The sequence below is a fragment of the Cydia pomonella genome, unplaced genomic scaffold (assembly GCF_033807575.1).
Source record: "Cydia pomonella isolate Wapato2018A unplaced genomic scaffold, ilCydPomo1 PGA_scaffold_58, whole genome shotgun sequence".
Classification (NCBI taxonomy): domain Eukaryota; kingdom Metazoa; phylum Arthropoda; class Insecta; order Lepidoptera; family Tortricidae; genus Cydia; species Cydia pomonella.
In genome coordinates, this window is record NW_026907891.1 from 5,521 (window position 1) to 30,895 (window position 25,375).

At 37.3% G+C, this 25,375-nt stretch overlaps 1 long non-coding RNA gene across 1 annotated transcript; it reads left to right on the forward strand.

The window, feature by feature from the left end:
• The first annotated feature begins 17,096 nt into the window (after window positions 1-17,096).
• Window positions 17,097-20,420, forward strand: LOC133534116 (uncharacterized). Its single transcript, XR_009801981.1, has 2 exons — window positions 17,097-17,398; window positions 18,912-20,420. It is a non-coding gene; the product is annotated as an uncharacterized LOC133534116 (long non-coding RNA).
• The last annotated feature ends 4,955 nt before the right edge of the window (window positions 20,421-25,375 follow it).

The following is a 25,375-nucleotide window of genomic DNA, read 5'->3' on the forward strand; positions in this document are numbered from 1 at the left end:
TTTTATTATAAACCATCCAAGCCCGTATGATTAAATGATTGCCTTTTTTTCATTCACATTAAATAATTTTAAACAAAAATATTAAATTATAAATGTCAGTATTTTAAAAGTAAAACTCATTTATGCTACTTGGTTTGTATGAACAAGTTACATAATTAAAGAAGCTATAACTCCCTAGTGAGTTATAGTTTTTTTTCACAAACCATAACTCCCGCGGGAACAAAATAGGCATTTGTCCTTCAGCACACCTGCCACCTATTGATTATTTCTGATGATAATCTCAACATCACCTGATAATAATTTTATTATAAACCATCCAAGCCCGTATGATTAAATGATTGCCTTTTTTTCATTCACATATATATCGAAGGACGGGCCTTACGGGCACTAATAATGGTGCTAGTCTGCTAGTTCAGTGGTGTCACTCACGAATTCGAGCCGCACGATTGGCTGGGTCTAACGCAATCATTCATTGGCATGGTCACTACCCACAAGGCCAGACCGGTCGTCAATAGTATCATTGAACGTAGATTATACTATAAATACTACTTTTATTTCGATGACACATGGTGTAATAAATTTGAATACAGTGTCTCCCTGCCAGTCAAGCACGGATTAATAAGCATCGTCACAGTGGAGCCGCACATACCTAGGTATAATTATACATGTGACATCACACCCGTCACGGCACGGGACCCGCGCTTTTGTTCCAAAAAGGATTTTGTTCAGGAAACGTGTAGAACCAATCGCAGGGGCTTGTTGTCAGGAATCTGTAGTCATTTACTAAGTTTTTCAGTCAAATGAAGTGCAAACATTACAAGCAGCTAGTAGAAGGAAAGCCTGATTAATCATGTAAGTACATTTGTTTTTCTAACAGGTTTTGAAGGGGCAAGCGTGGCCATCATCTTCTGCGTCTTACTGTCAGTGTCACAATTTGCTTCATAATTGCAGGTTGATACATACTCTATGTATTTAAAGCTTAAAAACAGTCTAAAATCCCATAGCGACATGTAGGCGAAGACTTGAAGTACTAGGATCTTCATTCTCTATGTTTTTAGTCACAAGATAGTGCCGGTTTTACAATGAATTCGAAGAGGTACTTAAAGCATAACAAGTCACGTGACTACAACTTCCAAACAGGTTTGATGGAACAAGGGCAGCCTATACCTTCTTAGTCTTCTGTAGGTGTTTTTATTCACAATGGATTGGTACATTTTTTCCAGCCTGTAATCTTGTTACTCTACATCAGCGGTTTTGTAGTATTTTACCTCATTTGAAACTCAATTGGATACTAATGATGATTCATAAACTAAAGGTTGCCAGGCTCATTTTATTTGTTTTTCCATACAATAATTCCTAATATATTAGCATGAAATATTACATCAACTACCATGTTTTTCTTGTGATCTTAAACTGAAACTGCTATGAAGTTGTTATCTTATTATTTCTTTTCTGTTGAAGTCTGAATTCAAGAAGTGTATAAAGCTAGCCAAAATTGCATTAGATCAATCAATCAATCAATCAATCAATCATTTATTTCTAAGAATATGGTACAATGTTGGTGAGTAGAGGGTGTTAGGTCAGCATATTCTGCCGGCATGCATCGGCGTAGAAATATTCAGGTACCTACAATAGTCTATACAAATATACAATATAATTATAAAATTTAAAAATTCAGATACTAAATAATAACATTTTCATGCCAGCAGCTCGAACAAGGGTTATTTGCTGCTTAAAAAATTATTATTAATTATTATTTTTATTAAAGAAATCATTTAATGAATAGTAACATTCTTCGATTAACCATGTCTTAAGATTAGTATAAAATGTATGTCCAACTAAACTAGTAATAGATTTCGGCACTGTATTATAAATTTTGCTTAGCATATAATAGGAATTCTTTTTAAATAGGCTCAATTTTGCTACTGGCATGTTCAGAGGTTTTTGTGTGATCCTTATGTTTTTACGATAATCATTTCAGAAATGAGGTTTTCATAATGTTTCGGAATTATCGATATATTGGGAAAAATTACGGTTACCTAGCACATCCCTTCCCTTGACAATTTCGGGCTGCAACGTCGGACAAAAAAGGCGGTCCTCATTGGAAATTTATATCCTCTGGCATTCCACCTAATGTTGTTTTTGCAGTGCATTAAGACTCGGCTAATGCAATATGGCGTACTACGGGCAGTAGGGCACTATTCGGGAGCCTTCGGAAAAGGAGTCTAATGATTCTTAAATGTAGAATTATCTGATAAATCAGAAAAAAATCTTTTTTTTCACAAAAATAACTTTTAAGTATGGAAGGTTACCAAAAAGTGTCACCAAAAAACCTTAAATAGGTGATGCTACAATACCTAGAATACTTAAAAAAAAAATCATAGACAGCGCACTTCACTCCGTCAATAACGCCTAGGTTAGCTACTCTAGCGCCTAGGTTAGCTACTCTATATTTAACGTGCGTAACTGACAATTACAAACTATAATTACAAATTAATTAATATTTTCCTATTCTGCCTGAAACACAGGAACTCCTTAAGGCATTTGTAAACTTTTCCTTATCCTTAATCCTTAGTCTTTAAGTGCTACCACCGGTTTGGCCTAGTGGGTAGTGACCCTGCCTACGAAGCTGATGGTCCCGGGTTCAAATCCTGGTAAGGGCATGTATTTGTGTGATGAGCATGGATATTTGTTCCTAAATGACTATTACAGTAATAATCAAATTGAATACCTATTTTTAAACGTAAACAAATAAAATTAATCCGCTTGTTTAATTTATATAAGTCATTATATTAGAACAGCTTCATTTTTAACACATACAGGATGCAGGAGATATACTGGATTTAAATATGTGGGATTTAAATAGTGCTTAGTGAAAGGTACCATTTCACGTTTTTGTGGAAGTGCTCAAATGGCTGTAATAGTTTATGTTATAAGTGTTGAATTTGTTTGGTATTTCTGGTTTATTAACTTTCATATGGTTTACACTTAAGACTTTATTTACAACATTTATCAACTATTTTATTTTGTAAGGTGAGCAGGAGTGATATTTACCCTTCAAATTCCATTCAAAATTTTGCAAGTACTCGGTTCGGAAGTTAGTATATATTTGTACCTCTCGCCAATATTTTTATTTCACTGGTTAATTATTCTGTAAATTCAAGAATGTCACTAAATTCCATTTTTGATAATGTTAAACATAAAGTCCTTTGTAAAAGTTTGGTATAATACTTTTATACCATGCTATTTCTGTTTTGTATGAAATGAAAACTGGTGCTTTCAACAAGTCCTAGAGATTTCTCAAAATAGTTTTATTTTCCTTATTTAAAATACCTATAGAAAATGATTCAGCCGCATTTAAGGATTTTTATGGGGTGAGTAGGCATGTATTGAGGGGTAACATTAGGCGAATACATATGAATAAACATAGATAACATCCGTAACTTAGGAACATATATTCAATTCATGATAAACACACAAATAAATCCTTAAGTCCACCTTTTGTACTATAAGGTTTTCTTTTGTGCAATAAAGATTAAATAAATAAATGCCCTTACTGGGATTCGAACCCAGGATCTTGTAGGCAGGGTCACTACCAATTAGGCTAGGTGGCCATTAGCCCATTATCATAATGCCGTTAGTTAAAAAAGTAAAAAATTATTAAAGTTTTATTTAACGCTTTAACAGACAAAACAGTCAAACCTCATATCTAGCCTCATGGCCAATCTATAGTCCTAAAATTCTAAACAAGAAAAAATTACAAACAGATGATGTTATAGGGTGGTCTTTTTGGAGACAGTTGCCCTATAGAGGGTTAAATCAAGGGGGCCGACGTATTGGCGCGGCGCGACGTGTTGTGTTCATTGGCAGCGACGAGTGGCCTCGCCGGCTTCGTTCTGCTGGAGGAGACTGCGTGCGCACTCGACGTCCGATTAAAAATACCTAATATAAAGCAAAACATCAAACACACTTTACTCACCACATAACGTAATTAGCAACAAAAACATCATTTTAATAATGTCATGAGTTCACTCACACACTTCAAATAATTGCTATTTGTAATTAGAAACTCAGTCACACGATAGGTTTTCAATTCACTAGTCGTAACTTCATCTTTTGTGCTCCTATAACTTTAAATATCGAGATTAAGTAAAATTTCAGTAAAATAATTAAAATTTGTAAATTTACAGTATCATTTTTGAAATATATTTTGTGTATTTGTTTAATTTTGCTGTTTTGTTCTTGATCTTCTGTCTCGTGTTTTTCTTTACTTATTTCGTAATGTACTATTTTTATTATTCCTGTCTACTTTTTCGCACATTTTTCTTCTCGTATACTTAAGAATGTAAATTAATATAGTTTAACTCAAAACTAACACTTTAACCGCTGTAAATCATGTAAGAAACATATTTGAGGTAAGTGATATCTTTTTCTTTTTTAAATTAAGTTCGAATTATATTTGTGTATACGCTCAAAAATATGAGTATCATATTATTCTGATTGAATTCGGTCCACTTTGTATGGATACAATATATATCTAATACAAAGTTACCCTTGAGTTTCCCCTTGAATTGTATTTTATTCCAATTTTTTCTGTGCGTCCCAAAATTAATGTTTCTAGCTATTCTCCAATTTGTTTTCGGAAATATAGAGGTTTTTATATATAAATTTGTCTTTTCTGCTCCCGAAAGTTAAGTTAAAAATAAATGCTTTCAAAATTCACAACCATAAATTATATTTCAATATCCTTAACTTTCGGATAAAGAAGAGTAAAATAATAGTACATTACGATACAAGTGCGAAAAATAGTAAATTCGAAACGAGTGGCGATATAAAACACGACCTACTGTATAATCATCGGCTGTCCGAGCCTGATCCGGCGCGGCTCCGACACCTATCGTGATACTCGTAGTATCTTGCGAGCATGGTAGAGTAACCGCCTTTTTTCACTTTTTTAATTCGAAAGACCCCAGTGGTTTATTATTCACTTTCATGACATTATAAGTACATACCGTAACGGGGTACGTCTCGGTAACTTGCTGCTTACAGCGATACTTGAAGAGCGTCGACTATATAAGGCGTTATAGCTTTCTTTTTCACAATCCATAACTCCCCTAAAAATCAACAAACAATTTGTTTATCGCACAATTAATAGATACAATAGTACTCAGAGCTTCGATGACCGCAAGAGGTCTGGAAGACCACGCACCGTTCGGACACCAGCTCTAATAAAGGCAGTGAAAGCGAGAATTGCGAGAAACCCCCCCCCCCCCCCCCCCTCGTTGAGCTCTGGCAACCTTACTACTGAAATTACGGCGCGCAAGTGCAGGCAATATGAGACAATATTAGACAATATTTCCAACGCGCACGGTCCCTATAGAATCTCCATATACCAAAAAGTGTCCGACAAAAAACCATAAATAGGTGGCGCTACAATACCTATAATACTTGAAAACTTCACTCTGTCAATGATGCCTAGGTTCTTAGCTACTCTAGCGCTACGATGGAGAGATTTGGAACTATTAATTATAGCTGACATCCGGACACTTGCAACCGTTCTGCCTATGGAGATTTTATTCCTTGCCTCTACCTTCCATAACGTCTTTTCGTTATAAGATCGTGTCATTCAGGACGACGCGTGTTTTAACCAGCGATTGATAATAAACATAGATGTCGAACTAGCTCTGAAAAATGACCCCACACACATTGTGCCGAAGCGGGCGGGGCGTCAATTTTGTGCCGCGGAGCTATTTAGTTCGCAAATGGCGGCCCGTTGTGACAGTCATAGTAAGAAGTATTCAAATTATATCTTTAATGACAGAATTATGCCTTATTGTGTGGATAAATGATATGCTAGTCGTTCCAACAAACACTGGAAAAAATATGGGATTACTTTTCACGTATAGTTTAGCTAGGATCATATTAATTTGATTTCTCTTGATCACAACCGGCTTTATATGGGGATGATGTTATGCATTTTAAACAACCATTGATATTAAGAAACTTTCATTTTTAATTTGTTCAGGTTGTTATTTTAATAATTTAAATTTGTGATAGTAAATACGGAACCCTTATAGATTCGTCATGTCCGTCTGTCTGTCCGATTATTTATGTGTACTTTCTTACTAAGTCCCGGTATCTGGCTGCTATTTATAACTTTTCGTTAAGTTCGCGTTTTTTCATACAGCCTTACACACCTAGGCCTGTAAGGCAACCTTCTTTTGTTTTTAAACGTCAAATTATGGCATTCAACCAAAAAAAACCTATAAGCAAAATTCTGCCATTAAGTTTTTTTTTCTTTTTTTGTCTTTTTCGTGTTTTTTTTCTTTTTTGTGTTTGCTAAATATTGTTTCAGAGGTTCAAAGGGGAAGAAAAATTTCATTATTTTTGCGCTATGACGTACGGTTTAGGAGATACAGCCCCATAAAGTTTTTTATTCAGTCATGCAGAAATTTTGTTTTGAGTCATGGGCTGTATCTCCTAAACCGTGCGTCGTAGCGTAAAAATAATCAAATTTTCGTTCCCCCCTCTACAACCCGAAAGTAATAATAACAATCATCATCATCATCCTATTTTTTTTAATTATTTCATTGCAAGTTTGAGAAAGCACTATACAAATCTCGGCGAGAAACGGGGGGGGGGGGGGGGGTGGCCGGCCGCATATCTACTTGGCCTGCAACCCTTCGTTTCCCGTCCTCTATAGTAATGTACAGTTCCTATGACGACGTGTTCAATACGAATTTCTGCATGTTTGCTCTGATCAAGATGAAAATCGATATCTGAGGATCCTAGAGGTCCTTTACAATGAATACTCGTACGAGGTCAAAATTAAACCAACACCCGCCATCTTGGATTTCTGCATTTTGGCTCTGATCGACATGAAAATCGATATCTAAGGATCCCAGCGACCCTTGAGGTCAACTTTGGCAAAAATGCCCGACATCTTAAATTTCTCCGTGTTGGCTTTTATATGATGAATGATGATCATGATAAGATCAAAAATGGCGATATTCAAGATATCGGGCGTTACATTCAAAATGGAGGGTGCTTTTACCAAATATGACTTCAGAATCATAATGAAGGGCCGCTCGGGTCCTCAGATATGGATTTTCACCTTGATCGGATGAAAAATTCTAAAATTCAACTCGCGGCATTTTTTTTTATTTTGATCTCAAATTCGTAAATAAAAGGCCTCTCGGATCCTCAGATATCGGTTTTCATCTTGATCAGAGTAAAATCCAAAATTCCAATTTACATTCATTTACATCTGACATATTTCTGTGCCACCTAACTAAACGTCGCAGGTGGATAAGATGAAAGACACAATGTATTAATTGGTACGAAGGCTTAATTGCCTTTAAACACGTGCAATAAACGAACAAAATATAAGCCTTTAAAATAAAATTATCATACAAAAATATAGCATTTAAAACTAGTCTCCATATATTGCATGAAACCGTCTACCTAGAGCTGCGCTACAGCCAATCACAGCGCCTCATTTTATAATAGACCAATCGTAATGGCGGCACCACCATAGGCTGCGTGCTGTGCCTCGAGCAGGACTGCGCTCGAGGCGGCCGCTGCGAGGACGTCCGCTCTGAATTAACCGTGTACGGTTTTCTAGTGGCACTGTAGCTACATGGCCATTAATACCGAAGAAGCAGGCCACCATTTGTTTCAATGTACTTTTTGCAATCGAGTACCATACATATAAAAAAAAATAACCTTTTTATCCTTTTTTGAAGGCGGTTAAAAACAAAATGCGTAATTTCATTCGGCATAACTTTCAACTAGCATAACATTAATTTGGCATATCAATATTTGATTTAACACGGCTATTACACGGCTATATTAGGTATATTTGTATTAGGTAACGTTTATTTTCATAGCATACATAAAGAATTATGGTTACAACATGTAATAACAACTATTATATTTAGTGGTAGTCCGTTGACTTGTAACGGTAGAAAATAAAATGCATAATGTCTCGCCTGGTTTTATATAATTTGTACATATTTACAGTCACATCCTTAAGTACATGTACGTATTTGTCTAATCTTAACATGTCATGTTAATTTTACGTAATTAACTGTTTTCAGGTCACATATTTTACGATGTACACACATATTTGTCGTTTTCCCTTCCTATTGGTGACGTAAAGTAATAAGAACTAAATTAATTCACGTAATTTTGAAACACTATTATCTATAGGTACCGCACTTCCTACCCTAAACCTTAGGACCTAAGCTAATAGTCTCGTAGCTAATTTATTATATACTAGAATTATTTATAAACCTTATCAGTAATTATAAAAATACTATTTCTTCACCGAACACTCTTACTGAGAACCCGTACTTAATTAATGTTTTAAAATAGCCTCAGGGAAATAGAAGTCGAGCGTGACCTTTTCGTCCAGTCAGTTCGGAAGTTCATATTGCCAGCGGGTTTTGCTTTTCCGAGTTTCTTGCCGGTGCCGAGTGTAAGGATCATTATTTATAAATAGCATATATTTTGACTATTCTTACTTTTTCTTTATGACAAGCTTATAAGAGTATAAATTGACTCTTACTTGTCACTGGTTCCCGCCATTTTGGATTGTTATAAAAAGGCGGGTAAGCGGTGACAAGGAGCCAGTTCGAGTACAGACAAGTTATATTGAAGACGTCTTGGAATATTTATTGTAAATTGGTTGTTATTATATACTTTTTTGTAGACCTATGAATGAGAAACAACCTCACCATACATTGTGTTGTTATAGCTCAAACGGATTAGGCAGTGTTTTTGATTAAAGCTCCTAGCCAGCCTGATTTTTTCCGAAAACATCGTTATATTTCAAACAATTTACACAAAACCTTAACAAGTTATATACTTAAGCCTTCCTCAAGAATCACTCTATTGATAGATGAAAGTCGTATGAAAATCCGTTCAGTAGTTTTTAGTTTTGGAGTAGTTTTATAAGATGTAGTGAATTGACGTTTTCCCCTAGACTTGCGGACACTAGGTTGCGTGACAGTCGTGCACGCTCCCAATAGTGACAGGCGATAAAAATGGAACCATGCTGCCACCGCTCAGGAATTTGAAAGTGGCATGATAAAATTCTTGTGAAAGTTTCTAGAAATTTTGGTAATTTTTAGAATCTTCTGTAATAATTGCACATTGTTATTGGTAACCTTAAAAGATTCGTACTATGTTGGTGCAAAAATTTCTCAAATGGCATTCTGTCGATTTGATACATCGCATTTTGTATAATGAAAGTCGTTATCCTTGTAGTAAAATATTTCGCTGTGTACCTATATCATGGTCGCATTGTTATCACCTGCCATGTCATGCGTCACTTTTGCACTTACATATTTGTTAGAACGTGACAGGCATGGTGACAAAAGATAAAGAGCCGACCATCTTTGTATTGATTTGGATGAATAAATAAAAGGAGTAGACAGTTTTTAATGTGGAAGTAATTATTTTACTAACTTCATTTAAATTCCGTTACAAAGGACAATAGCCTAACTTGTTAATCCACTTTTTGCCAGTTCACGTGACTCTGTTAATTTACCCTTTACTCTTTAAGAACCTTTTTACACTTTGTTCAACCCCAACCGACTATTAATCCTATTTCTTATGTAATAAGGTTACTTTTTGAATGATATAACTAAAATAGATAGGAGTTTGTAAAGGTAATTTGGTAACTGTGCTTAGACAACAGCGTTCAAATCTCCACGTATCACAATGAGGTTTTTGTGTGCGTCCTTTTGTGGTGGGGACCCAAATTATTAACACGTCACGGGTTGATCGATTGTTGTGGGGTATCTTAGATTTTATAAATTACGTCATACGCGGAAAATAATGGAACGAGATACAATGTTTGAAACGGCAATGCATAAAATTCGGTTTTAAAATAAACACACACATGATGATGATGATTCGTATTCTAAAATTAAAAATCACAAAAAAAATTAAAAAATTGAACCTTAATCTGTTTTTTTTAAACACACACAGACACACACACACACACACACACATTAACTACAGTGTGGCAAAGAGAATTTAGTATAGAGGCGTATTGTCAAAGTAAATTTGGCAGTGACCTAAATTTCCTGCCATCTTTCGATATAGGACTAAAACTTTTAGAATGACATATGGCATTTTGACCCATGTTCTTTCACTTATATGTGTTAAATATCAAACGGTTTCGCCATCTACTCGAGTATAGGCCAAAGGTATATGGCCATCTATTCGAGCACAATTTTTTCTTGATTTTTCGAGGCACGTTTTTTTCTTAGACTTTATCTTATACGGAGTTATATATATTTTTGAGTGTATGAAAGTTAAAAAAAAAAACTTTTTTGTTTTGATTGATTAATACCCATTTATGGGACAACTTTTACAACAGCGTATCAGGACCCCAGCTCAAGATTGAGGAGTTCGAGAACGACTTCAGCCCAACGACTGTCAGTAAGTATTAATTATACTTATGATACTAAGCACGAAACTTATAAGAAAAAGACGTGCACCCTAGTTTGACAGCCGAAACAGATGGCGCTGCACTGTGAAACTGAATCGTCAAACGTCAACTTCTGACTATTAGAGTTACCGCATAATGAAATGATAGGAGATTTATCTGAACTGACTCCGTTGCGAACATACTATATTGCGAATTTCCATGCTTTATCTAACAGGGAAAAAAGATGATAAGGCACCCAGCGCGAACAGCGAGGCAGAAATGAGGTAAATAATTATGTAGGAATTACAAACGTTGATTCTGGAAACATAAAATTTTTATCTGGAGATAGTATGTCTGATTCTCATCTCACGGAAATATATGTCGGTCAGTTCCTAATATTGTTTCTGGGCAACCAATATTCAATAAATTAAGGGTGTCTATTTTAACTTTTACTAAGTAAGGACTCCGGGAACTAAAGAAGAAATGCGAACCGATCGGGCGCCGCCGCCTTTACGCTTGCTTCCAAGACGACGCGCCATAATCATAGTCTAAGAGCTGGCAACTTAATTATGTTAATTGTTAAGTTAGTTTATTGGACCGATGGGCGTTTAACTGAGTATTTGTAACGAAATAAAATACAAATAGGTACAAAAATCAAATGTGTTTATTACAACATTATCTTTGAATTGTTTTACTTTTAAGTATTATTTAATTGATTTATCCCAAATTTAAAAGTTCGATTATTAAATCTCAGAGTTGAAAATATACAATCTTAATAAATAGTCCGCAGGGAAACACGAATATGGCAATTACCTACGTAAATGAATCTCTTGCAGTAATTGAAATATTTCACTTCGAGGATTTCCGTGTTAATAGTGCTTAAAATTGTGTGTAAATGCAATCCCTAATTTTTGAACGTACTCATTTATTTCCTGAGAAGGCACTCGGCGGCAAAATTTGTTCAACCTCTCGTGCTTCGAGGCCCTCACACGCTCAAAATTCCACTATTTGAACCACTCGCTACGCTCGTGGATCAATTTTGAAATCTTTCGCTGCCTAAACAACAACTTTGCCCCCTTGTATAATAAATAACTATTTAACCACACCTATGCGAGGAAACTACAATTTGTTTTAATTGCAACAATTTTTATTAAGTACATGTAATAAATATTAATTATATGTAATATTTATTATTCAAAATAATCGTTTAAGTATTATTAGTCTATCCAACAAGCTAATTAACGCGTGAACAACAAATCAAAATCTAATTACGTTAACTCTCTAGAGGATAAAATGCAACTTTACTCACTGTTTTTAAAGGGTAAAATCAGCCTGTACGAGCGAGTGTGGTGAAAAATATGTTTTGTTGTGTGAATGTCAAAATTGTTGAAAAGAAAGTACGATTCGCGAAAAGGTCACTAGCTCTTAGACTATATCAATCATCAACCTACTTGACGACGTAATTATAGGTACCTTCTTGTTTAACATTTTGTGATACATTGTTGTTGATATATGTGTGTACCTATAAGTTATTCATAAGGAATAATTTAGTAGGTGCTTAATAGACCTTACCCCCCAGGCTATTGAAAAATTCTTAGAAGTAGGTATTTACCTAGTCTAAGCTTAGGAATGCATAATTCATTTTAATTTGGTCTAAAGCGCTTTAGTTTTATGCAAACAAAACAAATCAAAATGTTATCGAATTTGATTAATGAGTATTTATTTTATCTGCTTCCTTGTTCTTCCGGTTATTCAGACATCAGTAAACAGAACAATATCTTTTATACGGATTAGATCGAGATTTAGGTTTCAAATCCATTGTGTATTTTCAAATTTGCGCGAGCGCCACGACTATCGTGATCGTGCGAGCCGAGCGGCAGCCCGCTGCTATACGCCTGCCCGGGAGGCGCGCCGGCCAAATATACCAATTTTAGGGTAGTAGACAATGTCAAGGTTTATGGTACTAAGGTTTGATACAAAAATATCCCCAACCGTAAAAATTGCTTAATTTGCTCCAAAATTCGAATAATATATTTTTAATTTATTATATTGTGGTATATTGATATACATTATACCAATTTAAAGTAGACCAATATTACTCTCATGTTGTAACACTTAAATGAGGTTATGATATACTTTTAATGTATAAAAACTATGAAAACACAATTACCTAGTTAAGAGTAAAGTGCTGCCGCGCTCTCATAGAATAGACATATACGGGCGTCAATAGTCGCACGTTTATGTCTTTGGTACTACATTCTTGTTTACTGAGATACTAACCAATTTTCATTAATTATTTAGGTTTTATAGTAAAAGAAGTATTATTTGAGATGACTCGTAGAAAAAGTGTTGTATATTATAGTGATATCATCAAGCTTTTCAATCTTGTATCTTACTCGGGCAACTCGGCAAGCTTCTTTGCCTAAACATAGTACTTTCGGCTGAAAAACTCTCTAGTTGTTGTTCTTCTTCGCGTTGTCCCGGTATTTGCCACGGCTCATGGGAGCCTGGGGTCCGCTTGACAACTACTGAAAAGCTCTCTAGTATATCACGATTATTAGTACATAAAAGGTGCGAAAAATAGGAAATTCGAAACGAGTGGCGATAAATTAAAACAGTTGCGAATTACCTATTCGCACATGTATCGTACAACGTTTTACAGTACATATGGCCCTTTAAATGTTCGACACAGTAACGTAATATGCTAATTTTCGCACTAGTGCTATAAAATAGCACCATATGTACTGTAATAGTACATTAAGATACAAGTGCAAAAAATAGGAAATTCGAATTGCGAATAACCTATTCGCACATGTATCGTACGTTTTACTCTTTAAAATTCAACATAGTTACGTAATGTGCTAATTATTGAACTAGTGCGGTAAAGTAGCACCATGTGTAGGTACTGTAAAATACTATTTGCTTATAGTTTTCACATGATGTAAAATAAAGCGCCTGAAACAATTTAATAGCAAAATTTGTCTTCGGATGAGACATCATCGCACTTAAGTGGGCTACGCCCTTATGGAGTGGGACTCGCATCAGTAGCGAGATTCGCAGTAGTCTCCTAAGATCGGTCACCTTTCTCGTTTGTAGGGTTAGCAAAAATGTTAAAGTGCAATTTATAAAATAAAAAAAAACATAGATATATGTTTGAATACATAATTATGTTTGACATTGATAGTCACTTCCCGATAAAGTTGAATTCTACTTGAATATTTATGGAAGTAGCGCTTTAATTACATATAATACATGTGACGATTTTAAGAAAATATACGATATTGTCAGTTATTAATATGTTGGCAATGGCAAAAGCACCTTGTTAACAAGAAGCGTCGTTTTACTTAAAATTGCCACATATTAGTCCCCTTTTTCCTCAACCGCTTCCGAGCTACGACAAATGCTTGAAGAACTAAGCATCGCAAGCCCCTAGATTGGATTGAAGATGAATACGTCAAACACCAAGCTTATGACTAACAGCACACCACGTAGGATAGAGATAAATGGAGAACACATTGCATATGTTCATAAGTACATTTATTTGGGCCAATTAGTCTCCTTCGACGGATTGAAAACGCCTGGAGGAGCTATTGATCCATGAAACACTTTATGAAATGAAGTCTTCCGATGTCACTCAAACGGAAGCTCATGGCCATGTGCATACTCTCAGTTCTCACCTTCAGTGCACAGACTTTGTCTTTGACTAAAGCTCAGAAGTCCAAACTCGGGGTTTGCCAACGAGCCATAGAGTGTAGCATATTAGGTGTAAAATTGGTGGGTCGAGTCTGGAACACAATGCGCTCCAAGACCCAAATCGTTGATGTAGCTCGGAAGGTGGTTAAGCTAAAATGGGACTGGGCCGGTCACGTCTGCCGAATGCCGAACTAGTTCTGGGGCAAAATCACTATGGAGTACGAGCCCGAAAACTCGAATCGGGGATCTGGCAGACCCTTGTGGTATAAAACGTATAAATTGGCTACTTTACAGTTTTTTGTAAATAATGTCAATCGATCGTGATTTTCCTGAGGATCTGATGTCTATATAGGGCTCATGACTAGTCTATTAGTTAGTCGTAATTTGTATTTCTTTGCAGATCGGATACTCCACCGAACACTGTCTATGACCGTAATATGATAAGATTCATATACTAGCCGTGTCTTATCCAACCTCGACATTGGCAGAATCATCAACACCTTGATGGAGCCATAACACGAAAAATTGATTGATTGAATTAAGCAACACAAAAGTCAGAAATGAGGGTTAAAGTTTGACGCTCGCACTCAACGGTTGAATCGCCTCCAACAAAGTGATATTGTAATGTGACGTCACATTACATTAGTCTGTCCTAAATGTATGAAAAAAAATCAATAAAATTGCTATTTTGACCCTGAAATATTGCGTTTATGTATATAGTTGTCATACAATTTATTTTTCAATAAAATATAAGGAATCAAATGGTACCATTTTCTTCTTTCTTCTCAATATGTCTTTATAAATTCCACTTTTTCTACAGTGGATGGCTCATTTTGTATCCATGTAGCTAAATTCTGTTATAATTATAATATTCAACATGTGTCAAGTACCCAATTAGAGAAAACTTTCAGAATTAGACTGCGGGGAATAACGTTCAGCGTCTAATTCAGAAGGCCTAGTTAAAATATTTTGTAATACTAAATTAATCAAAACAAAATAGTATATATTATAGTTAGTCGACTCTATCAGGAGCCGCAAGGCAGCGAGCTGCACTAGAAGTTATCTACCAAGATGTGTCATCACTTTCAATGATAGTGAGAAAGAATGGTAACCTTATTTCAAGTTTAAATAGGATCTGACATGAATTGTTAAAAACGTTGTAGTTCGTGTCATACGATGGATGTGCTTGTTCGGGACCGCGGATTTATCATGTTTTTGATTTTTAATTTGTTGTAAGTTTTAAAAAGGGAAAAGTCTTCGCTGAGGTCCCTCAAAAATAAAATTCCGCGTATATTTACGCTCTTCTAGCGCCCAAAAGTAGCTAGCAAGTTAGACAAGGAAAACATACATACACACGCTTGTTAACGCTTGGTTGCTAAGGACCGTTCATCCGGGATCGAACGCCTAGGTCGAGTTCTGTCTTGATTTTTAAAGAGGTTATTTTGTAAATACACGGTACCCTCGAGGAAACGGAAAGATTTTAACAGTATATTCCGGATCGTATTTAGAGGCAAAAATGTCATATAAACTTTTTTAATTCGCCTAGTTTCAGAGTTAATACCAATTTAAAAAAATATTATTCATTGTGTTTTAGTGCATAACGCCTTTTTGATGGCTATGTCGCCAGTCGCCACTTTGGGACCTAGTCTAGACTACCTTCTTGACAGATATCAAAGTCACAAGGTACCATTTGAATAGACTAATTTTTACGAAAAAAAAATGTACCAATTTATATTAATCCATAAATTTTCTAAGAACATGATCTTAATATGTTTAAAAACATACAAAAAGTAAAAAAAAAAAACAATTTTTTTTTGCGGAATTGACTTAAACTTGTACATGAAATTCTTCTTATGACCTCAGGAAGTACAATTATCCGAGTAAACCTGTCAAAAAACAGTTTAAGGCACAGTTAAGTATAAGTTACTCTATGGTTTATGAAAGGTGCTAGTGCTGCACTCTGGCGGCAGAACATTGTAACACTCCCTATTTACATTACTATAATATCAGTTTATTCTTGACAGACTACGTCGTTAGTTCCAATCAAATGTTAATTTTGATAGTGAGATTGTTTGATTTTCATCCAGTGCACCTGATAAAAGTCGTCTTTATAATATAAGGCATCTATCAAAACTGCATTTCTATAAATTTGAACGCCAATAACCCCTACTGAACCCACAATGTCATCAAGGACTATTCATAAAGCAATTTATTTATATTTATGTGACACATATCGTATGGTATACAAAATGGCGTTCAAATTGCGAATATCCAAGGACCGATTGCATAACGGTTTATATCTTTTTTTATTTGTTCTCAGCACAATGACATAGATGCCGATATTTATTATGATTGCATTTTAGCTTCGTGCGTACAGAAACTCGATCTCCGTCATATAAGCACAAAACAAAAATAAAAACATCGTAAAAAAGTCTTGAAATATTTTCCTTTCCTGAACGAAACTTGTTATACAAAAGGCCCCAATATTTAGTACACAAACAACACATAGTGTGCCAAACAGTCAACATGCATCGACATGCGTGCTTACCTTAGGACTGGAGCCGACATATACACGCCTGCCAGGCGACTTGTCACATATAAATATATGTGACAAGCCAAAATTTTAAAAGAAAATTTAAAAAGAAAGTAAATGTTTTCCCGCCAAACATTGTCTATATATAGTTTTAAAAAGTATATATGATTGGCCACCTCTTTGTTTCATATTTGTCTATTGCAAAACTTATCTAGTGACCTATTTAAAAGACATATTCATGCGATTTGCGTTATCGTAAAAGGATAAGTTCCTTTTGATTTTTTTGTATCTCGCTCTTTACTTAAAATTGAAGTGATGCTAACTTGCGATTTATTTATCAAAATATTTTTTTATTTAAACTAATGTTAGTTTATTAGTATTAAACTTAAATAATAAATGTTAATGAATTTTATTATATACTAATTAAGGTGCGTGATAAGATAAAATGTTCCCCAGGTATGATGGTCGAGTTTTGTCGTTCCGCGATAAACGTTATAAACGTGGCCATCATTGACCCTTCGACTAATTTCGAATGCATGTTGATGTTGCTCTGGTGTGTCAAATTAAAAGGAAAGCTGCAAGTAAGATGACGTGGTAGAGTAGTCGTTTCGTTGTCGGCCGTGTGATGTGTTGGTGTGCGCGAGTGTGACGGCTGTGTGTCGCAGCGGCCGACGACGCGGTGCCGCGCCGGCCGCGCTTCTCGCGCGCCGCCTCCACCGACAAGAACCAAGGTCAGTTGAGCAGCACGTGTCCCACTATTACTACCAATATGAGTTACACCGAGTGATATATTTTTATAGGAGACATCCTTACAATATTTTAAACCCGTGTGGGTTTTTATGCACTCGAACAATGCTACTTTTTGGGATAAACCGTCGTACGTACCGCGCCGCCGGATCGTACCTACCGCGATGAAATCATCCTACATTTACAGACAGCAAAGTCCGATGTAGTTTTTTTACAAAGTCCAAGAATCAACGTTTGTCATCATCACCAGCTTATTCGTTTATGTACATAAGAGGATGAAGGTCCTCTTGCTTTTCCAATGGGGATTGGGGACTTCAAACAGTAACATTATTTGCCCAAACATCCTCGATGTAACTCGTATTTGTGCTTTTGCTCGCCTTCGAGCACACCTGTCCGTCGTAATTGATCAGAGCACCGCATTCCACGCCCCACTTAGCAGAGATTGCAATCGGTTGCAGAAAAAGCAATAATGATTAGGTAAAGTTATGCAAATCGTTTAATCGATAATTAGTATCCGCTGTGCGTTTCTCGCGTGTTTTGCGCTTATTCCGGTTACCTGTATATGGGAATATAAAGTTTAACTGTTTTACGTGAAAGCAATCAATATTTATTCTGTACTCGTCGCCATTAACGGCTATATAATCGTGATCTCTGTTAACGTGGCTGCAGATGTTATCTGTTACATGTTACATGTGTTGTTATAAGATATCTATTACTATAAAAGATAATCATTATCCTAACTACTCTAATTATAGGAGTGGTGATCGTTCTCCGATTGAATAAGAATAACATTATGTATTATGTAAAATTATTCGTCTGTAACATATGTTTTTTCATGTCGCGCATTTCTGCATTTCATCCATGTTGACCAGTACCTTCATGTCGTATAAAAGCAGTAATACTAGTATGCAGAAGTCAGTCAATAACTTACGTATTTACTTGTGTTGCCTGTAAATGCACCCCGGCTGATAATGGATGGCGGAGCATTTTAGTGTTACCTTTGTAAACCTTTTGTTTTCGAGCTGCTGTTTCGGTTGCGCCAGTACTTTAACATTACTTTCCTACTACCTTGTTATTTTTAATAGAATGTACCTATACTAAACAACATGCGAATGAATTTCAATAACCTAACATCAATTATTGCATGTCCAGAGCATATTTACGTTGCACTCGTTTTCAGTGTTTCGTTTGAACAAAGCACAGACCGCAAAATCTGTATGAGGGATTGAGGTGCTTTCATGTAGTAAAGTTTTCAAAGAATGATTCAATGAAGCACTAGTGTTTACATTATTATAAGCATCAATAGAGGATTATGGAATTTGGATAAAGTATAATGCATATGATATGAGGTTTGCGTGAGAAGGTAGGTATGTCCAAATTTCACGACCTCTGGTCCTTTATAGTCGATATGTTACGGTGAAGTTTCAGGCTTTATATCGATCGACCGGCATCGTGTGTAAGAGGCGGTCGCGTTCTAAGCGGTGATTTGGTGCGCAGGGCCGGGCGGCGCCGGCGCCGGCGTGCGGCAGACGTACACGTACGAGACGCTGGTGCAGTACGCGGACTCGCCGCTCAGCAAGCTGCCGCCGGCCGGGCTGGCCGCCTTCCCGCCGGAGCTGGCGCGCAAGGTAACGCACTGCGCGCGCCTTCATATATCTAACGCGACTTCGATTAAGTCCCGTTTGTGTTAGTTAATAATGTCTAAAAATCGTGAAAGTTTAAATCAGTGTTTTCCCTTGATGTCCCATAGTCCTGGGACACCCTGTATAAATCCCTGCTTAACTTACCCCAACCTAATGTAGGTCGAGATCAATGTGCTCACTGCGCTTTCCTTTGTTTCTGGACCCTGCACTGCGACAAATATTATGTCACTACATTTCCTTTACTATGGCTCCAAACGGTCTCCGTAGCCCAGTTGGTAGTGACCCTGCCTACGAAGCTAGAGGTCCCAGGTTCGAATCCCGGTAAGGGCAATTATTTATTTGAGCGTTGATGGAATCTAAAATGGACTCGGCTATTGGGTGAAAGCGATGGACTTAGTATTTGTATTATTACATATATCGTTGTCAGAGGATCCACAACACAAGCCTTTTTGAGCTTAATATGGGCCTATATAATGTTGATTTGTGTAAGATTGTCCCATAATTACCCAACTGCGTCTGAGGAGGGTAATGTTTTGTGATTAATTTATTTTATTTATTTATGCCCTCCAATTTTGTGGTCAATAAAGGTAAAATGAACTTTAATGCGAGTAAAATAAAGGTTATATTTGTAATCAACGGAAACAAATGCTTTGAACAACAAATTTATTGCGTTTGTTTGTCTAAATCTTTTTTCTTGGCAGTAATACCCTGTTGCAGCGTAAGTAATGGCGAAAACGCAATTCGTTATATTAATTGCATATTTCGTTTTGTTTGTGTTTGTGTTCCAATTTTCATAATATATTGTCATTATCTGTCGAAGTTGTACCATTTAGCCGTTTCTCAATGGCGCTCTTTACATAAAGATGTTTTTTTTTTCATTCACAACTGATTATATTCTATCTTCCTCTGATGTTGTTTTCATAATATAAAAATCTTGTAAACTGATAAAATGGACGCTCGATATTGGTCTGGTCTGTCATTGCCTTTTAGTTCGTATAGCTACCGTTGGCGCTTGTTGCGTATGCAGCTGTAATGTTCAGCCAAGGTATGGTTGGACCGGACCGATACAGTGTTATGTTTACGATGCTTGATATATAAATAATCTTTACTTAATTTAGTCGTTATCTTTTATCTATTTTTCAATTTGTTCACTCTATATTATTTTATGTCTTTTTCCTTCTTGTCTGTTACCTTTCGTGATTTTTCTCACTTGATGGTCTCATCGGAAGATCAGCGCTGGAAGCCACCAGCAACATGCTGAGATGAGGCCATTTCGTGGCACTTTATACTTCCTTTGTTTTTGTTATATCATGTAATTTAATGTGTCTTGTTTGTGTCTACGAATAAAAAATATTCTATTCTATTCTATTCTATTCTATTCTATTATCTTTAAAAACATCGTAAGTATGTGACATTTGATATTATAGGAATTTATTTCGTATATGTCGTAGGTACGGAACCTTCTTTTTTGCGTAGATCCCACACACATTTGATAATTTATTTTTATGAAACTAGGTAATTACGTAGTACCTAGGGATTGAAGCTAATAATGAAGCTAAAATACATAAGAAGGCAAGATATATTTACAACATCTAGTAGGTATTAGGAGCAAGCAAGGAAAAACGGGCTATTAAATTGTCATTAGGTGTCATAATGTATGTAGCGATTAGAGCATACGTTTAGAATGTCCTCTGTTAGATAATAAAACTTGACGTAACTATATTTTTTACGGAACCCTAAAAACTTTTAATTGAAAGCCTAAAATCCCTGTTATAAAAACAAAAGTAAAGCCGAAGAGCACCCCCAGCTGCAGCACGCAGACCTTGCACTTGAGCCTTCTGCACAGCGGCTCCATGACGGACGCGGCGCCCTCCAGGCCCGGCAGGATGAACATGGGTGGGTTCTCTGTGTCGTGGATGGCTTCGTGACCCTGAAATATGTGTAGGGTTTAGTAGTTATTATTTTAGAGGGCCGTATCCGAAACGACCATTGCATCTCCGTCGGTCCGCATATATACGAGTACCACAGCCAGTAATAATTGTTTGACGTATTTTCTGAGGTACTGCTTGTCGGAGCTGTTATTGACGAACAGCTCAGCTGAGGGGTTGACTCTTCAAGAAAACTCCTGCTTCACGTTTACTTAGTTTAATTTCGTATTTTACAAGGATTTAGGTATGTATGAGGCGGTAGTTGAGAGCCGTGTGTGGTTTGCGCGGTGAGTGGTCGCCGCGCTCGTGACGTCATACTCCGCAGTCCTCACCCCTCCAGAACTGGTTTGACCGCTGATGCGTTAACACCCTGCCCCCCTTGAAAGCTGCTGCTTTCAAGATCGTTCATGCAGGCGAGGGGGCACACTCGGTTGAGCGCTCTTCTGACCACGCCCTTCTGCGTGGTGAAATCTGCTACCCTGCAGACTCCGTCAGCTCCTGAATAGAGGTGTAGAGCTCTCCCGAGCCTCCATTTGAGTGGCGGGGTGTTCTCCTCCTTGAACACCACTAGGTCTCCAACCTTGAGTTCCTTCTGCCTCTGGCGCCACTTGGTACGTTGCTGCAACTCGGCCAAGTATTCGTTCCGCCATCGTTGCCAGAAATGCTGGCGCAGTTGCTCGATCCTCTGGTACCTATCAGGGTTTTTAAGACAAACGGGGGGTGACGGCAGTGAAGTCATGGGCCGCCCCACCAGAAAGTGCCCTGGAGTCAGAGGGGAAAGATCAGTAGGGTCTGACGAGAAAGGAGTAAGAGGTCTGGTGTTTAGGATCGACTCAATTTGAGAAAATAACGTGCTCAGCTCCTCAAACGTCAGACTAGCATTACCCATAATTCGCTTCAAGTGGAATTTGGCCGATTTAACGGCTGCTTCCCAAATTCCACCGAAAGTAGGAGAGTAGGGGGGAGAAAAAATGAATTTTATGTGTTCCTCATTGCCAAACTCATAAACTGAATTTTGAGCGGATCTTAGCATTCTGGCTAATTCGTTATTTGCCCCTACAAAGTTAGTGCCATTGTCGCAATAAATTGTATGCGGTCTACATCTTCGAGCCACAAAACGACGTAAGCTTAGGATGAAGGCATTAGTGCTAAGATCGCTGACTGCTTCCAGGTGAACGGCCTTAGTTGCAAAGCAGACAAAAATATTTAAGTAGCATTTTGTTATGCGGTTACCCTTTCCCTTTTTACTGGAAATCATGAAGGGCCCCGCAAAATCAAGGCCGCACACCTGGAAGGGGTAAAACGAGGTAACCCTATCCACAGGTAGATTGCCCATCAGTGGCTTCATAGCTTCACCTCGAAGTCGTACGCATGTTAAGCATTTATGAACGACACTACGCGCTAGAGACCGACCGCCAACTGGCCAGAATTCGTCGCGTATGGAGCTAAGGAGCAACTGAGGGCCAGCATGTAGTCGACGTAGGTGTTCGCTTTCCATCAAGAGCCGTGCAAAGTGATGCTTACCGTCCAATAGGACCGGGTGCTTTTTCTCGTAATTGCAATCGGCATTTTGTAAGTGACCACCTACTCTAATTACGCTGTCGCCATCAACAAAGACGGCTAACTGTAACAAATATGATTTAGTTTTAAGCTTCTTTCCCTGTAAAAGTGTAGATAATTCTGTAGCATAAGTTTGTTTTTGTGATAGTTTTACTAAGTAGGTTAATGCATTATTTATTTCTTCTAATTTCAAGGTTCCTTTTATTTTAGTTTTAGGGTTTTTACAGTTGTGAATAAAGCGAAAGATATATGCTACTATTCTTTTTAATTTATTCACCTTGGAATAATTTTCAAACACTATCAAGGGCGATTGCTCAATATTAATCATGGCAAATATTGAGCTGTCACTCTGCTTTTTCCTTTCAGGTAAATTGGTATCTATAGAACCTATATTCTGTGGCCAGCTACTCTCATCATGCAGTAAATAGGATGGGCCATGCCACCATAAACTCAGTTCCGGCAACTGACCAGGTTCGACTCCTCGGGAGGCCAAATCTGCAGGATTTAAGGCAGTTGGCACATGCCGCCAGGAATCTCTCGTAGTTAATTCATGTATATCATTAACACGATTCGATACAAAAGCCTTAAACAGTTTTGGTTTGTTTCGTATCCAGCCCAACGCCACGGAACTGTTAGTCCAAAAAACCTTGCGATCCACAGTACAGCGCAATGCACTAGTGACTTTGGCAGCTAGCCGCGCACCTAATAGCGCTCCCGATAATTCAAGTTTCGGAATAGTCAATATTGATCTAATTGAGGCTACGCGCGTTTTGGCACATAAAAGATTAACAGCCACATTGCCAGCGCCATCTGTCGACCGCAAGTAGACACACGCTGCATAAGCTGTTTGAGAAGCATCCACAAAACAATGCATCTGAATTGAAGTGGGACTGGAACACAAAACGTGTCGAGGTACCCTTAGGTTTGCCAGAACATGCACGTTTGACAAAAATTTAAGCCAAATTTTTTTTACGTCTATTGGTACTTGATCTTCCCAAGATAATTTAAGAATCCATAGCTTTTGAAGCAATATTTTTAGCTTTATTGTGCATGCACTGAGCAAGCCCAGTGGGTCAAATATTTTGCATGTATTGGACAAAATTACCCGCATTGTTATGGCACAGCTATTTTTGTCCAATTTCACTGAAAATTGTAAGGTATCATGATCAGGAAACCAAATTAAGCCCAATACGCTGGCTTGTTTATTTAAGTCTAATGACCGAGTTGAAGTACAGTCATCTTCGAAAATTTGTGGACAATTTGTTCTAAATTTGTGAATAGGGAAGCAAGCTGAGGCAAGCTTTTCTTTAACTAACTCGTAAATGTGCCTCAGGTTGCTTTCACTTTCAGCGCCACTAAGGAAATCATCGTAATAAAAATCATGTTTTATTATTTCGGACACTATTTTGTCGGGACATTCATTTGCCAACTGTACAAGACACCTAGCGCTTAAGAAAGGCGCTGAGCTGGTCCCATACGTCACCGTATTTAGCCTAAGTACATCAAGCGGTTTGGTTTTATCGTCCCTCCAAAGGATTAATTGCAGATGGCGCTGCGATTCGTCCAAGAAAATCTGCCGGTACATTTTTTGTATGTCCCCGGACAAAACATATTTATGTTGTCGAAACCTGATAAGAATGTCAAATAATTCATCCTGTATAACGGGTCCTATATATTGAATGTCATTAAGTGACTTTTGTGAGCTAGATTTAGCACTACAGTCAAAAACTACCCTCAATTTTGTAGTTTCGCTGTCACGAATAATTGCGTGGTGGGGAGCGTAATAACCGAAGTCAGGTTTATCAATTTTACTCAAGTGACCCAGTTCTTCGTACTCCTTGATAAAGTCGCAATATTGTTTTTTAAGAACTGGATTTTTATTTAATCTAGTTTCTAAGTTTAAGAATCGTTTTTTAGCCATATTAAAACTATCGCCAAGTGCGGTTTCCGGATTTTCACGTAACGGCATTTTAACTAAGAATCGACCGTTATCTAAACGGCGCGTGTTATCTAAAAAGTGTTGTTCGCAAATATTATCGCTCTCGCTTTTAGTGACGTTCGGTAATGAAATTTCTTCAAGCTCCCAAAACCGTGTGAGATCTTGTGAGATTTGTTTCGTAAAGCAACAACGCACAATCTCGTCCTCATCCGAATCAACGTCACTTACGGGCCCCGCGACCAACCAGCCTAGTTTTGAAGATTGAAGAACCGGCTTATTTGGTCCGAGTTCGATTTTATCTGACGTCGTGATACTAAAGAAAAATTCAGCACTTAGTAGCAGATCCACTTCAGAAGGACGATAAAAACCAGGATCCGCCAGCTGTATATCCGCAGGTATGTTTAATTTTGAGGTATCTACATAATTGTTAGGTAGGCTATCTATAAGATGCTCCACGACGAAACAACGAATATTAACTTCATAAGGACTCGTTAACGAACTTACAGTGAGCTCACATCGATCTGAGACATTAAATGATAATTTATTTAAGCCGTACACGCAAGCCGGTTTTTTGTTATTGTTAGAGAATCCTAACTTATTTTTCATGCGTTCAGTTAAGAAACATCTCTGCGAACCAGGATCTAACATAGCTCGAACAATGTGAGATTTGTTATTTTTAACGTTCGTTATTTTAACTAAAGCTGTGCATAACAATACCTCCCGATCCGCTATCGCGTTCGCGGCGCACGCGCTGGCCGCGCTAATGACGGGCGCCGGGCCAGCTGTTTTATTATTAGCCTGTAAGGATAATGATTGATTATAATTATGTAATAATGTGTTATGTTTTTCCTTACAGACCTGACACGAACCGAGGCGGCATTGTTCGACGTT